The sequence below is a fragment of the Pagrus major genome, chromosome 5, assembly GCF_040436345.1.
Source record: "Pagrus major chromosome 5, Pma_NU_1.0".
Lineage (NCBI taxonomy): Eukaryota > Metazoa > Chordata > Actinopteri > Spariformes > Sparidae > Pagrus > Pagrus major.
In genome coordinates, this window is record NC_133219.1 from 5,693,820 (window position 1) to 5,707,263 (window position 13,444).

A 13,444-nucleotide genomic window follows, 5' to 3' on the forward strand; every position below is an offset into this window, starting at 1 on the left:
TTTCTGTTGCTGCATCTGAAGGAACGTTAGATAGCTAAAACTGGCAAAACACACTTGTCTCTACCTGATGATGGGTCCTAACTGGCATGGTGATATTCAAACTTAAAGGACCTATTTTTAATTCCAGGCCACCTGCTTTAAACAAATAGGGGCAGTATATCCCCCCTTCTCACGCCTCCCAATACCCATGTACGTGTGTACAGGTCCTCAATGTTTAATTCAAAACCCTTTTTGTCATTTATTTGTTTTTACGCAAATTCATTGTTTCGAATTGTTAAAATTGTAAAGACTGAAATAATTATTATGAGTTATGTCTTTATTTACCCATACGTTCACCATTCTTCAGTTGCATTTTTTTGTTACAAAATAAATACAAGTATACCAAATTCTGAGAACAGCTCATTCTATCGGTGTTAACAAACACAGGTCTAAAGGTCACTTTAGACTTACTTGTCACTGTCACTCGGTCCTATGCTTGATACCGCAGGATCTTGCAGCTCTGTAGGCCTGGTCGTTTCTTTATGGGGGTAGAAGCCAGAGCTGCTCCCTGTTCATACCTGTTGCAAGACTTTCATGATTTACCGACTGCACACAATATCTAACAGTGCCATTGCAATTACAATGGCATTACAGCTAGACACAAGTAATAAACCTTGTTATGTCCTCAAAAATGTATAGAGAAGTTTCCCAATCTCAAATTTTGCATCGTCTCATAACAGGAATGCCAAATAGTTACAATATGATGAACTGAGTGACATTTTTCAGTCTGTTTACTAGTGTGTCCATACAATCACAATTTACAGTCATTTGTGATTAATAAAGACAACTAATAACTGACAGCAGAGCATGAATACGCAAAACTCGACCAAACTGCAGATGTCCTATGATCTTCACATGTGGCATTTGTGTTTAAATTTACATTATATCTTACTTAGCTCAGTTTTAACAACGCCACAGTAACAAGATAACAGTCACATCATGCTAATTGTTACAGTTTGTGTTATTGAGTTACACTACAGATATGTTTCAGTAAACAGCCAACGTTAGATGTTACTTACGGGTCTAAAGAGATGTTGCAAGTTCATCTTTGTACTCGCCTAGAGTGGTCTCCAGCATTGTAAAGCCCCAGCAAGATGTACTGTTGTATTGCTTCTTTTAACATAGCTTCTTTTCTCTGCCGCAGACGTGGTTTCCTTCCAGGAGCTGTTGTTTTTAGATGACGATAAAGTAGTAAAGTAGTTTTTCTGGAGCTTCTGCATCTTTGTTTACTTAATAACTAAATGAGGCTGTAAACTTCCCTGCCGTCATTCCCTCGGGCGGGCTCAACTTCTTCCTGATTAACTTTGCCAACTTAATGCCACTGTAACTGTCTAGCTTAGCACAAGCTAATGTAGATTTTGTTATATCTGGATGAAACTGGACTGTTTTCCCCTGTTTCAAGTCTCAATGCTCTGCTAAGTTAACTGGATATAGCTTCATATTTAGCATACACATGAGTGGTATTAATCCTCTCATCTAACGCTTAAACTGAAAATGTACATTGACCAAAATGTCGAAATGTTCCTTGAATCTAGATGAACACAGATTGATAAGGATGAGCCTCCTTGAAGTCCTCAGCTGCTTCAAGCTCAAAACCCGCATAATATAATATAATATTGTTAGAGCTGCAAGCAGAATTAAAAGGGCCCTTGCAGCCCCATGTGTGTGGCAGCCAAGGCCTCATAACTGAATAACGACTCGTCAACAAAACTCTGATGTTGCTCTGAATGTGTATTGGACTTTAATGTCACTTCCTGCGCCCTCTTTGTGGCGGTAGAGAACACCTAATTATATGTTATCTTATGTTATCTAGTATATCAAGTTTAGATGACACAATGGACATTGTGTATTTAAGTTACAACAACTTCCTGTTTCATCGCAAAAATTCGAAATTCAACCACAACATTCAATGAAATTGAAAAGTTTAACATCTCTTTATCGTTAAGGTTTTAGGATTGCATTGACAGAACTGCATGTGAAAGTTGTCTCAGTTTGTGTTTGTTGCATGTTCTTATCTCACCTACCCAACCCAGGTATGTTAAACTTCTGCTCCTCTCTCCACAGTGTGGAGCTAGTGAACCCTGGGTACATGCTGAAGGATCAAATGCTGTAAATAAAACACTGGCTGCTGTTTATACATCTGACATATGGATTTTAGTGCCTCCAAAGGCCTGGGGCTCACTCCAGTCAAACTGGGCGACTCATCCTTTTAGCGCAGGACTCCAAATAAAACAGAGCTGCCTCGCCAAGCAAAACCCACTACAGAGCTATTTTCCACCATCTGTGCGGCCAGGCAAAAATACAAGGAAACCATTTCAACCCTGAGGCCTTTCCAGATCAGAAACACTAGATCAGTCAGATTGACGAAAAGGCCCAATCAACACACTGCCAAGGCCCTTCCTAAAGTCCACTTCCTCTGTTGGGGTAAATGAAAAGCTTCACCTAACCCTGCGCCTCTCCCAGCAGGAGAGCTGCTTCCCCACCCTGCCTGAGAAACCTCCCTGAACTGAAAACATTTGTGTCTTTTATTTCTTCCCACTGCTTGAGTCAGACACATTTCACCCATATTGACAACATCCTGAGTTCCCACATTACTTCAAGACCTTCCAAGTCACTTGCCAGATATTCTCCTTCACACTGGTGCTGTGTTCACCTGTTGCCAAGATCTCCCAGAGTCTTCCAGCTGCTCTCTGCCGGCCTGTTGTCTTTTTAAACGTCAGCAACAGAGGCGTCTCTGCTTAGTGTGGCTGCAGTGGCAGGGTCCTCGGGGCCTCATGGAGGGACTGTATTTGACTATCGTCTTTCAAAGAGGACCACAAAACACCCAAGCCCAGCTGCTTGGATGAAAACCCAACACCAGCTGGGCTCTGCGAGACCAGTCAGCACAGGAAAGCCAAGGATTACGGCCTCCTCTGCCATATTTCAGTGCTGCTCGACCACCCCTCAACTCTGAGGAGAGGCTCCCCTGCGACAAAAATCAGATCATTTCAAAGTCTCAGGTGGAAGGAATTGAATATTTGTAGAGAGGAAAACCTGTATTCAGTGCATTTTTGAATTCTTTCCCTTTCATGGAGCTGCAGCATGTTCATTTCTTGTCTAATTTTGATCATGTGATCCTAAAATTTGCTTTAACAAGCCACTCAGACCCAACACTCTGCTGATGATTCCTCCAGTGCATATTCTGCTGTTTAGTGGCAAAAGCAATTGAGGTCCATTTCAGGAAATTCTTTCCATGCTGTATTTCATTCAGGCAGGGGCACAGCTCTGCCTTTTAGCCCTCTGACAGGCCTGCTCTAGTGCCCCAGAGTGTGCAATGAAAAGAGTCTTTATCTGCCACTTACTCTGTGGCCAGGACTGCACAGACTTATACACTGGGAAAACAACCTCTCCAGAAGCGAATGGCATAACACAGGAGGGCCAACTGCTCAGGTCAAGACTCTGCTGTCCACTTACATCTGAAGGAAAAAAATCATTTGCTTTGGGACAACAATGTAAACATCTTGGCCAGAGAAGACAGATGGTCTGAAAGAGGATGAAAATAATCCATCTATGTCAAACTGGAACAACTGTCTTTGAACAGAGGAGGTGGCCTAACTGCATTGTAGGTGGGACATTACTTATCACCCACCTGCAATGCAGTACTGAGTTCCCTCCCCAGACAGCTTAACAACCATTCACTCCTGAACCCACCTAGCATACTGACTCACATGAATGCCGGTTGGGTCAACGACCCACAAGTGGCCCTAACGACTTTGAAACTCAGAGCTCACACATGACCTTAATGACTCTGTGAGGACACTCCCACACAGAGTTTAAAAGCCTGCAGCTCCTCCAGTTAGTTAGAACTGAAGAAGCCTCTTGGATGAGAGGGGAAACGTCTTCAAGAAACTGAAACAAGTCCAGATGCCTTCAAAACAGAACTTAGAATTACCATGACCTGGATGACTGAGAACCTTCATCAACACATCTCAACATAAATCGCTCTTTTGACTGTTTTTTTTCACTCACCTCTGGAGGTGGAATGAAACTCTTCAGTACTTGGCAGCTTTAACAGTAACAGCCCCAAACATCAGCTGACATAGTGTTCTGACTTGCACCTCTAAACACACTTCAGTAATCTAATACATGCAACACAAGAATTTACCTGGATGACATTGGTGCAGAATCATTTTGAAATGGTTGGGCTGACACATGCTGCAGGGACAACAGGACACATCATATGTGTAGCAGCACTGAGACACAAACAGAACATGTCACTCCTCAAAACTGTGATCATCTGTGACCAAAAGTCCACTGCTGCAGTGGGTGATGAAGGAATTAGGGTGACATGCGTGAAGTAAATTACACAAACTTGATGGAGGGAAAAATTGTGAGTTGTGTAAACGAAGCTGGCGACTTGCTGCTGAGTGAGCAGCTAGTGAGCCGTCGAGGTGAAGTGAACGGGGAAGGAACAACATGCTGCCATCCAGGGCCGGCTCTACACATTTGGTGCCCTAGGCGAGATTAGGATTAGGATTCAGGCTGCGTTTCGCTGGAGGTAGGTGGCGTGCTGGATGTTGTGGTGCTGCTGCTGCTTGTTGCCTGACTTGCAGCTGTATTCAGACATACAGTACATCCATACTGTTATACCACTGCATTAAGTCTGTTAAATCTGTCTGGCAGATTAGAAGGCCCTTCTGCAAAAATGTCTTGAGTGCATCTTGACAGTTATAGAGTAGATTACTGTACAAGCAAAAACATGCCTGCACACTACTACTTGCACCAGTGGCTCAACATAACAAATTATTACCTACACATGCCCAACAATATGTGTAATTATTTGTCCATATTGGTCAGTGAATTTCAGCACAATGTCTAACATTCTAAGTAGGAGGAGGAACACTAAACAGCCAGCAGCAGCAACAGTTAGCCAAATAAGTTTACAGACTTCACTTCCAGATGATTCGTAAACATCCTTAGCAGCTAACATAGCTTCATTATCTAGCATTATTAGCTAGTTAAGCTTTATTTCAATTTAGCTGGCTAGTACAAATGAAACGTCTTCATACAACACAGCATTTTTTTAATGATATAAAAGACAACATACAGTACCTCTACAGTGGGATTTCTTTTCCTCCTCCTTTCTCCGTTTTCTAAATTGCGCAGTGCTCAAGTGACACGGCACCCCAAATGCAGGCCAGGGTCATGGCCAGGTCAAATGATGAAGAGAGGGATGCAAAGTTTCTTTCTTTCTTTCTTTCTTTCTTTCTTTCTTTCATTCTTTCTTTTCTGTCTTTCTTTCGATATATATATATATATATATATATATATATATATATATATATATATATATATATATATATGAGCGGCTGTGGCTCAGGGGTAGGTCGCTGGTTCGATTCCCCTTGTCTGCATATCGAAGTGTCCTTGGTCAAGATACTGAACCCCAAAAACTGCTCCTGATGTGCTGGTTGGCACCTTGCATGGCAGCCACCACCATCAGTGTATGAATGTATGTATGAATTACTGTAAGTTGCTTTAGACAAAAGCGTCTGCTAAATGCCCTAAATGTAAATGTAATAAGAGGCGTCCTTTAAGGCAAGTTTTGCCAATCAGTAGGCATCTTTGCAATTAAACCAGGCAGATATTTTAGGCTGAGAGCTATAACTAAACTTTCATTAGCCACCAGGACATAAAAACTTAATATAATCACTAGGAATGTAACGATATTCCGAATTGCAATAATGCAGTTATGCTGACAGAGATTTTCGTGGCCCTGGTCATCCGCTGGAGAACAACAGAGAGAGAGATCTGTGGGACCCACGGCCAATTGTCTGTTCTTGGTTATCACACCCCGCTGGGTGCCCTGGTTGTCCTGCTGTAAAACCAAAGGGAGCGAGGGATTGCTGTGTGCTACTGGCTACTGTATTGTTTTGCAATTGTACATAGTCCAATGGCTACATATAACACATGCATAGGTCATAGCCAGCTACTCTAGGGTTCTAGATTGCAACACTCCCTCGCTCGCCCATCCCTAGCTGACAAGAATCTTATTTTCTAAATATGGACTCGTCCACAACAGCGTTGAGGGTTGTTTAGTTATTAAGTCTATAAAACTAAAGGTTATAACTAAAATAAATAAATAAATAAAAATAAGGATGCCACAAAGAAATTATGGAACACTGTGAGAATATATATTAAGTCATTACTTTGACTGTGTTTGGCTCACTCCCAGCCCTACATATCTTAGTTATCAGTCCATGTGTTGTCTCACTGCAACAGACAAGGAATAAATCTAATAAATCTCGCTAGCGCTACGTTACCACCAGCTCTCTGAGAGGCACAAACTGAGTCTATGGTGTGCTAATACTTAACGTTATACGTTATACGTTATATAGGGGTGCTCCGATCAGGGTTTTTGGAACCGATCACCGATCACCGATTTTTGAAATCAGTATCGACGATAACGATCCCGATACCAGAGCCTCTATTTTGAATTTGAAGCTTGCTTTTTATAGTGTAGCATTAATTATCAAGTTATTTAATTAGGTTACCCTTGAACCTGTATACAAAGCATTATTAAATTAAAGACATGAGGGTATCATGAATTGACTCTTTTATTTGCAGGAATTTGCAACATTGTACATAGTTGAGGCTCAGCTCAAGACTGTATGCTCCTAAAAAATGAAACAGCTCTACGTACACCACCATGTGAACATTACACTCTATAGAAACTGTAATACATGTAGTTGCCTTCCAGTAAAAAAATAACACACACATATATATATATTGGTAACAACAACTTTTCTTTCTTTCTTCCTTTCTGGGGAAAACAACTGGGCTTATTAGATAGAACAGGGCATTTATCAGTTTGCTCCTTGTAAATATATAAACATTAAAGGAAATAGCCAAATAAATAAAGTCACACAGTCCTTGTAAAAAAAATAAAAAGAAATAGCCAGATAAATAAATAAAGTCAGACAGCCCTCACAATTCACCTGCAATTAACAAACAGACAACCAAAAAGTGCAGAACAAGTGTAGCAAAATACAGTAACAATTATTGTACCTAATACAATAATGTACCTTTTAATGAGGTAGCTTTTTATGAGCTGAGAGAGAGAAAGAGAGGTGTCTAGAGTTCAGACAGACAATGTTTTATTATTTCCTTTGCTTTCCTTTGCAAGCAGCATCACTGGCAGATTTACTTTGAGAAAGATGAGCATCTCTGCATTTTTTGCAGTGAGCTTATTCCTCTTTTCATCTATAATGTTTCCCGCTGCACTAAATAGTCTTTCACTATCAACACTTGTGCACGGTGCACAGAGATAAGCTCGTGCAGCTTGTGCAAGCGATGGAAAGCGGCTTCTATTGTCCTGCCAAAAAGTAAGTGGTGTTCTGTTTTGTGGGATGACTGCCTCAGTTAAGTAGAGATTCATCTGTGCTGATGATGGGTTGCCCGAGTCAACACCATCATGTTGTTCACTGTCATCCAGTAGTTCTGCATACATAGCATGCAAGGAGCCATCTCTTGGTACCTTTTCTGGTGGCTCAGAACCCTTTGCCTCACCACTGTGCTCCTCTTGTGGTCCAGCAGCATCAGTCAGACTCAGAACATGAGAGAGAAGCCCACGGATCTTTTGCTTAAGTTCATCTGAGAAATATCTGTCCTTGTACCTATTTATTAACAAGAGAAACAAAGAAAAGACAAAAAATTAATTGATCCATTTTATGTATGTTGTCATAGGTTATTATGCTATGCTGACAAGTTGTGACAACCATACTACATTATTGCCATTATAAAGTTTTTCATTCACTTTAGCCAAAGCTAGATATGCATCTGAGTTGGAGAGCCTACTAGTGTTGTCAGAATAGTCTCATTTTTAATTATAAGTCTGAATGTAAAGTTTTAAGTTCAACACGAATGTACCTTCTCTCCCTCCCCCCGTGTCTATCTCAAACGCGCGCACATACTGACCCTGTCCCCCCCCCCCCCCTCCTCCTCCTCCTCCACCCACACACACACACACACCGACAAAATTTATGAATGATGTACTCACCTCGGATCGAGGACTGTAGCAATGGTGTACAGTGGCTCGGATTCAATATCACTGAATCTCCTCTCTAGTGCGTCCAGCAATGTCGCTTTGGAGGTTTTCACTCCTTGATCAGTGTCCGCTGTTTTCCGCAGTAGACGACGTAGAGCCCGGGTGGCTGGTATCACATCTGCTGCAGAGGCAGATGATGAGCTGATTTGATTTGTAAGCTCTTCAAAAGGGGCGAGCAGGGAAATCATGTTTTCAACTAGTTTCCATTGACTAGCGGTTAACATGGCAGGTAAATCGTAATCTGCTCCATAAGTGCAAAGTGCACGTTTCTCTTCTAAAAGGCTTCGCAGCATATACAGAGTACTGTTCCACCGAGTTGGGACATCCTGCTGTAACCTTTTGGGATCCTGGCCCAGCTGTTTCTGGATAGTTTGAAGTCGAGAGTAGGCAAGCTGGCTGTGTTTAAAATGACCAACAATGCGTCGTCCAATTGCAATTATGTCACCAATGCTCCGCTGAGACAAAACCCCCTCTTGTACAACAAGCTGGAGTGTGTGCGACATGCACGGCAGGCTTGGCAAATGTGCATCCTTCATTGCCTTTTCCATGTTTCTGGCATTATCGCGTAGGATAACGTGTACTTTCTCCATCGGTATTCCCCATGCTTGGTACATGTCTCTGAACGCACCTGCAATGGCCTCTGCGGTGTGTGATCCAGCGAATTCTCGGGAGTGAAGCACCACTTTTTTGAGCTCGAAGTCCTCATTTATAAACTGCGCGGTCAGGCTCAGCATGGACATAGGAGAGACACTTGAACTCCAAATGTCACTCGTGAAGCTGACTGATGTCACGTTACTCATGAGTGTTTTAATGTGGTCATACACTGTGTTGTATATTTCTGGCAGGCATACATCTGTAAAATATTTACGTCCTTGATGAACATAACGTGGATCCAGGTGGTTCACCAGGCGCTTAAACCCGACGTCGTCCACAACAGACAGAGGCTGATGGTCCAGGCATATGAACTCCATTATTTTTGAGTTTATTTCCTTTTGTTTCTTGCTGTCTTTTCCATATGGCTCTCCTCGCTGCAAAGTCTGTTCAATTGACAGCTGCGCGAGACTCGACTTGGGCTTGCAGGTAGCTTGCAGTCTGTCCCCTTCTGCCTTTTCAGAGGCCAACATGGTGTACTCGTTATATTCTTTTGCATGGCAGACTTTTAAATGCCGTATTAAGTTTGTAGTGTTGAAATTGCGCGTCTTATCTCCTCCGCGACTGATTCCCTTTGAGCAGACACAGCAAACAGCAAATTTAATGTCCTTTTCTGACACTTTGTAAAACTTCCAAACCGGTGACGCCATCTTAACTCTTCATCTGTAATTGTCTCGCGGTAATTGTGTTGCGCGGGTACTGCGTCACATCGGCTCTTTTGATCGGTGAAAATTAAAAATCCGGTCACTTCCGATACCAGGTATATCGACCGATGCCGATCGGGTTGCCGATCGATCGGAGCACCCCTAACGTTATACGTTATACGCATTTCTTCTCAGTGTACTGCTAATAAACATTGTACACTAACTAGGATTTGTACCATTAGCAGTGGGGGCAAATATATATCACGGTCGGTTGTAATCCTTAAAGTTACTCTTACCTGTAGAGCAGAAAGCAGGACACTTCGGGGTCAGTCTGCAAAAATTTTTCTATGATCAGAGATTTCCATCTTGGAAAGACAACTCCAATGTTTATTATTGTTTTATGCTGTCACTTGTCCCGATCTCATTTAGTGTCTTGGAGTTTCCGTTTCCTCGATAACGATTCACACTCCTGTGATTTTTCTTGTACAATAAGTATGATCATCCATCCTTTATCAGGTTGTGGTTTCCAACTTCTCACAATACATATTGTTTAGCAGGAAACAGCAGCCACTCGCTCTTCCTCTTCTTCATCTTCCAACCTAGTCATTTCTGGTGGCCACGCAAAATGCGAAAGGCCCTCACTAGTGCCAGGTTTGTCCGTTCTGGGCTACTGTAGAAACATGACGGTGCAACGTGGCGACCTCCGTGGACGGAAACCTATGTAGATAACAACAGGTCATTCTAAGGTAATGAAAACACAATGACTCTTATTTTCGGGTGATTATACACTAATTAAAACATACTTATGAATATTACATTTCATTTCTGCCAAGTCTGTTCTGCTCGATGCCACTTCATATTACACACTGTACCTTCAAGGCTGTGTGAAAGTAACAGAATTAGCCTTCCAGCACATCTGAAGTTCACTTTATTCATATTTTATATCTTGTGTGTTTAATTTGTTCAAAAGCAAGTGTAAAAAGAAAAATTTGATATTGGTTTTTACATGTCAGACTATTTTTCGTCCGGGACCATTATCTTCCTGGAGTCTCAGATAGTTTCCTGGCACAATCTCTGATAAATAATGAGTTGACATCTTAAACAAACACAATCTAAAACTTTAATTAGTTTTAGAGGTGCCAGTAGGTAAATGTCGTTAACTTTGGAGAGAGCCGCACGTGCTGTTCCCCCTTGGTTCAGGCCTTTATGCTAAGCTAATTAGCTGCTGGCTCTAACTTTACATTACCGCACAAGTATGAGAGTGGTATCAATTTGCTCATTTTAGTCTTGGCAATGAAGTGATTAATGCCCAACTACTGTCAAACTATTCCTAGATGTTGTCCACGCAAAAATAGCTCCCAGTTTCAGCTTTAAAGTGTCTGCAGGTTGCAGGTGAGACAGGCAGAAAGAGAAATGGGAGCACAGATGATCCTCAGCACTGAGGGGAATAGAGAGGCGGTGTGTCTGTGCACATTCCTGGAAGCCACAGCTCCTGTTGGCAGGGTGTCCTCCGGTGCCTGTAGGCTCTCCCAGCTCCACTTGTTTATGTCTTGGGTTTCTCTCCTTCTCTCTCCCTCTCCAAATATTGTCCAATGCCACTGAAGAATGTCTGAATGTTGTTGAAGAAGTGGAGCAGTTATATCCAACGAGCGATTTTTTCTTTCAGCTGATACTTTATGAAGAGGCCAAAAGTCCTTCTCTGAATCTCACTGACAATAATCAAACCTTTGAATGAAGATTCACATCTGTCCCAATATAACACACACATTGCACACAGCATGGCTGTACATTTATGAATGTAAATAAATGCCATGATTTATTTAACACACTGAGAAATATTTGCTTCTGGATTACCTTGAATGATTTCTTTGATGAGTTGAGGAATGTTGGCTAAAAATTGTGCTGTAATACATATATACAATGTATATATATATATATATATATATATATACATATATATATATATATATATATATATATATATATATATATATATATATATATATATATATGTATATATATATGTACTATCGATCGATTAATTTATCAAATCTTTTTTGGTTTAATCTAACTATTATTTTATTATTACTTGATTCATATAACAACTAAATAACATTTTAAAACGCAGGTTTTCCCATTCATTTTAATGATGGTAGTCCATTTTGGCTGTGCCGTTGTGTGTCGCAGTGTATAGAGAATCCTGCTGTCTCTGGTCTGTATTTAAAGAACTAATTATGAGCTCTAATTGTGAATTGTGAAATTGTGATGTATCAAAACGAAACAATATAAAAGACGTAAAAGATAACAGACAGAGAGGGAGACTGGACTGGGGAGAAAAGGCGTGTTAGTGTCTTTTATCTGTCTTGAGACCCCGCAGCCCTCTGACTGGATTTTATTTTCTCACGTTGTTGCTGTGCTCAGGATGCTTTACAAACCCAGAATGTTGGTATTTGACATCCTGGGAATGAGACTCAACAATAAACTACAGTGTCTGTGTGGTGCGTTTACGAATGCACCTGGGCAGCGGCGAAGACTGGGGACTAGCAGGCCCTGGAGCTGACGGGAGGCTAGCTGGCTGATGGCCAGCAAACACTGGAGCTAATGGGAGGCTAGCTAGCTGGTGGCTAGCAGGCCCTGGAGCTGATGAGAGGCTAGCAAACACTGGAGCTGACTGGAGGCTAACAGGCTGGTGGCTAAAAGATACTGGAGCTAGTGAGAAGCTAGCAAGCTGACAACTGGGTACACAGAGGAGAGGTGTAACAGCCTCCATGATAATTCCAGTATGGGAGTCTTTCAAATAGAATTCGTCCAACAAAGTCTCAGAGTTCTGTGGCGCCTGGAGCTTCCCGCAACCAAGGTTTAAACACTAACTAAGCCAACTCAGTTGTTTAGGGCTCAGCACTTGTTTAGGGAGTTCAGCAGCAGAAAATTGCAGGTCATCCAGGCTTTTATGTCCTAAATACATGACTGAAGTTTAGCTAACTGATTAGTGTCATCTGGCTTAATGGATAAGTATAATTGTGTATGGTATTGAGATTCTGAGTTAACAGCTCACACAAAACAGACCCTGCAGAGAAAATCACACTCGCCATGTGCTGTAGATGCAGGACATATTTTATTGCTCTAGCTCTTATGCTCTATTTGATCCCTTATTAACATTCAAAGTGGACTGGTGATCTGTTGTATTAATAGGTGAACCCCACGTATCCTTTGCAGATGCAACATAATAATCTATATTTTTGAAATAAAATCTCCTTAATCAACTAGCAGTTATAAGCTATTTTAATGAACTACTTTTACAGAAGTTTCTCTTTACAAGTTTCCCTCAATGAAAAGACATGTTGAGTCTGGCCTATACGGCCAAGCACTGGAAAAAAAAAAACTCCCACAGAAATAAAGAAATGTTTTATGGGAATAGTAGATTCAGGCTAGCTGTCAGGGACATTTTCCACTCTGAACATGAGCCACACAGGAAAGTGCAAATGAGCAACAAAACAGCTGTTAAAGTTTACAGGCCTGCAGCAATTTATTAATACATTAAAGAGCAAAACTTTGAAGTCGCTGTTTACTTGAGGTCATATGTGACAGCAGGAGAATAAGACAGACCCGTGTCTGTCTTATTCTCCTGCTGCTGTCACAGCTCGGCAGGCACCTTTTCATATTTGAGATCAAACTTTCAGACAATGTGAGTGAACTTGTAAAAACAGTTACACTCTGAGGTAAAGTTGTTAAATTCCCAACAAGCGTGTGCCAATCAAGACACTGGCATGCAATCTTAAACTTAGCAAGCAGTGACTCAGGTTTCCTCCCATGTTGGCTGTTTTAATACAGCATACAGACAAAGACTTTTGCCCCTAATTGATAGACATGTGCTTATTTACTAAAAAAGAGAAGGTCCACATTGAAATAATCAGCCTTTAAAACCTGTCTCGGTTAAAGTTTTTATTTTTCCTCTCGCTGGATTGGCGCAAAATATTTTAAACATTGATGATCCCCAGTATAAAAAGTAATTTTTATTTCACCC

At 41.4% G+C, this 13,444-nt stretch overlaps 1 long non-coding RNA gene across 1 annotated transcript; it reads right to left on the minus strand.

The window, feature by feature from the left end:
* Positions 1-6,617: 6,617 nt before the first annotated feature.
* On the minus strand, positions 6,618-9,521 carry LOC140996305 (uncharacterized). Its single transcript, XR_012178798.1, has 2 exons — positions 8,078-9,521; positions 6,618-7,694 (listed from the first exon to the last, which is right to left on the minus strand). It is a non-coding gene; the product is annotated as an uncharacterized lncRNA (long non-coding RNA).
* Between the last annotated feature and the right edge of the window lie 3,923 nt (positions 9,522-13,444).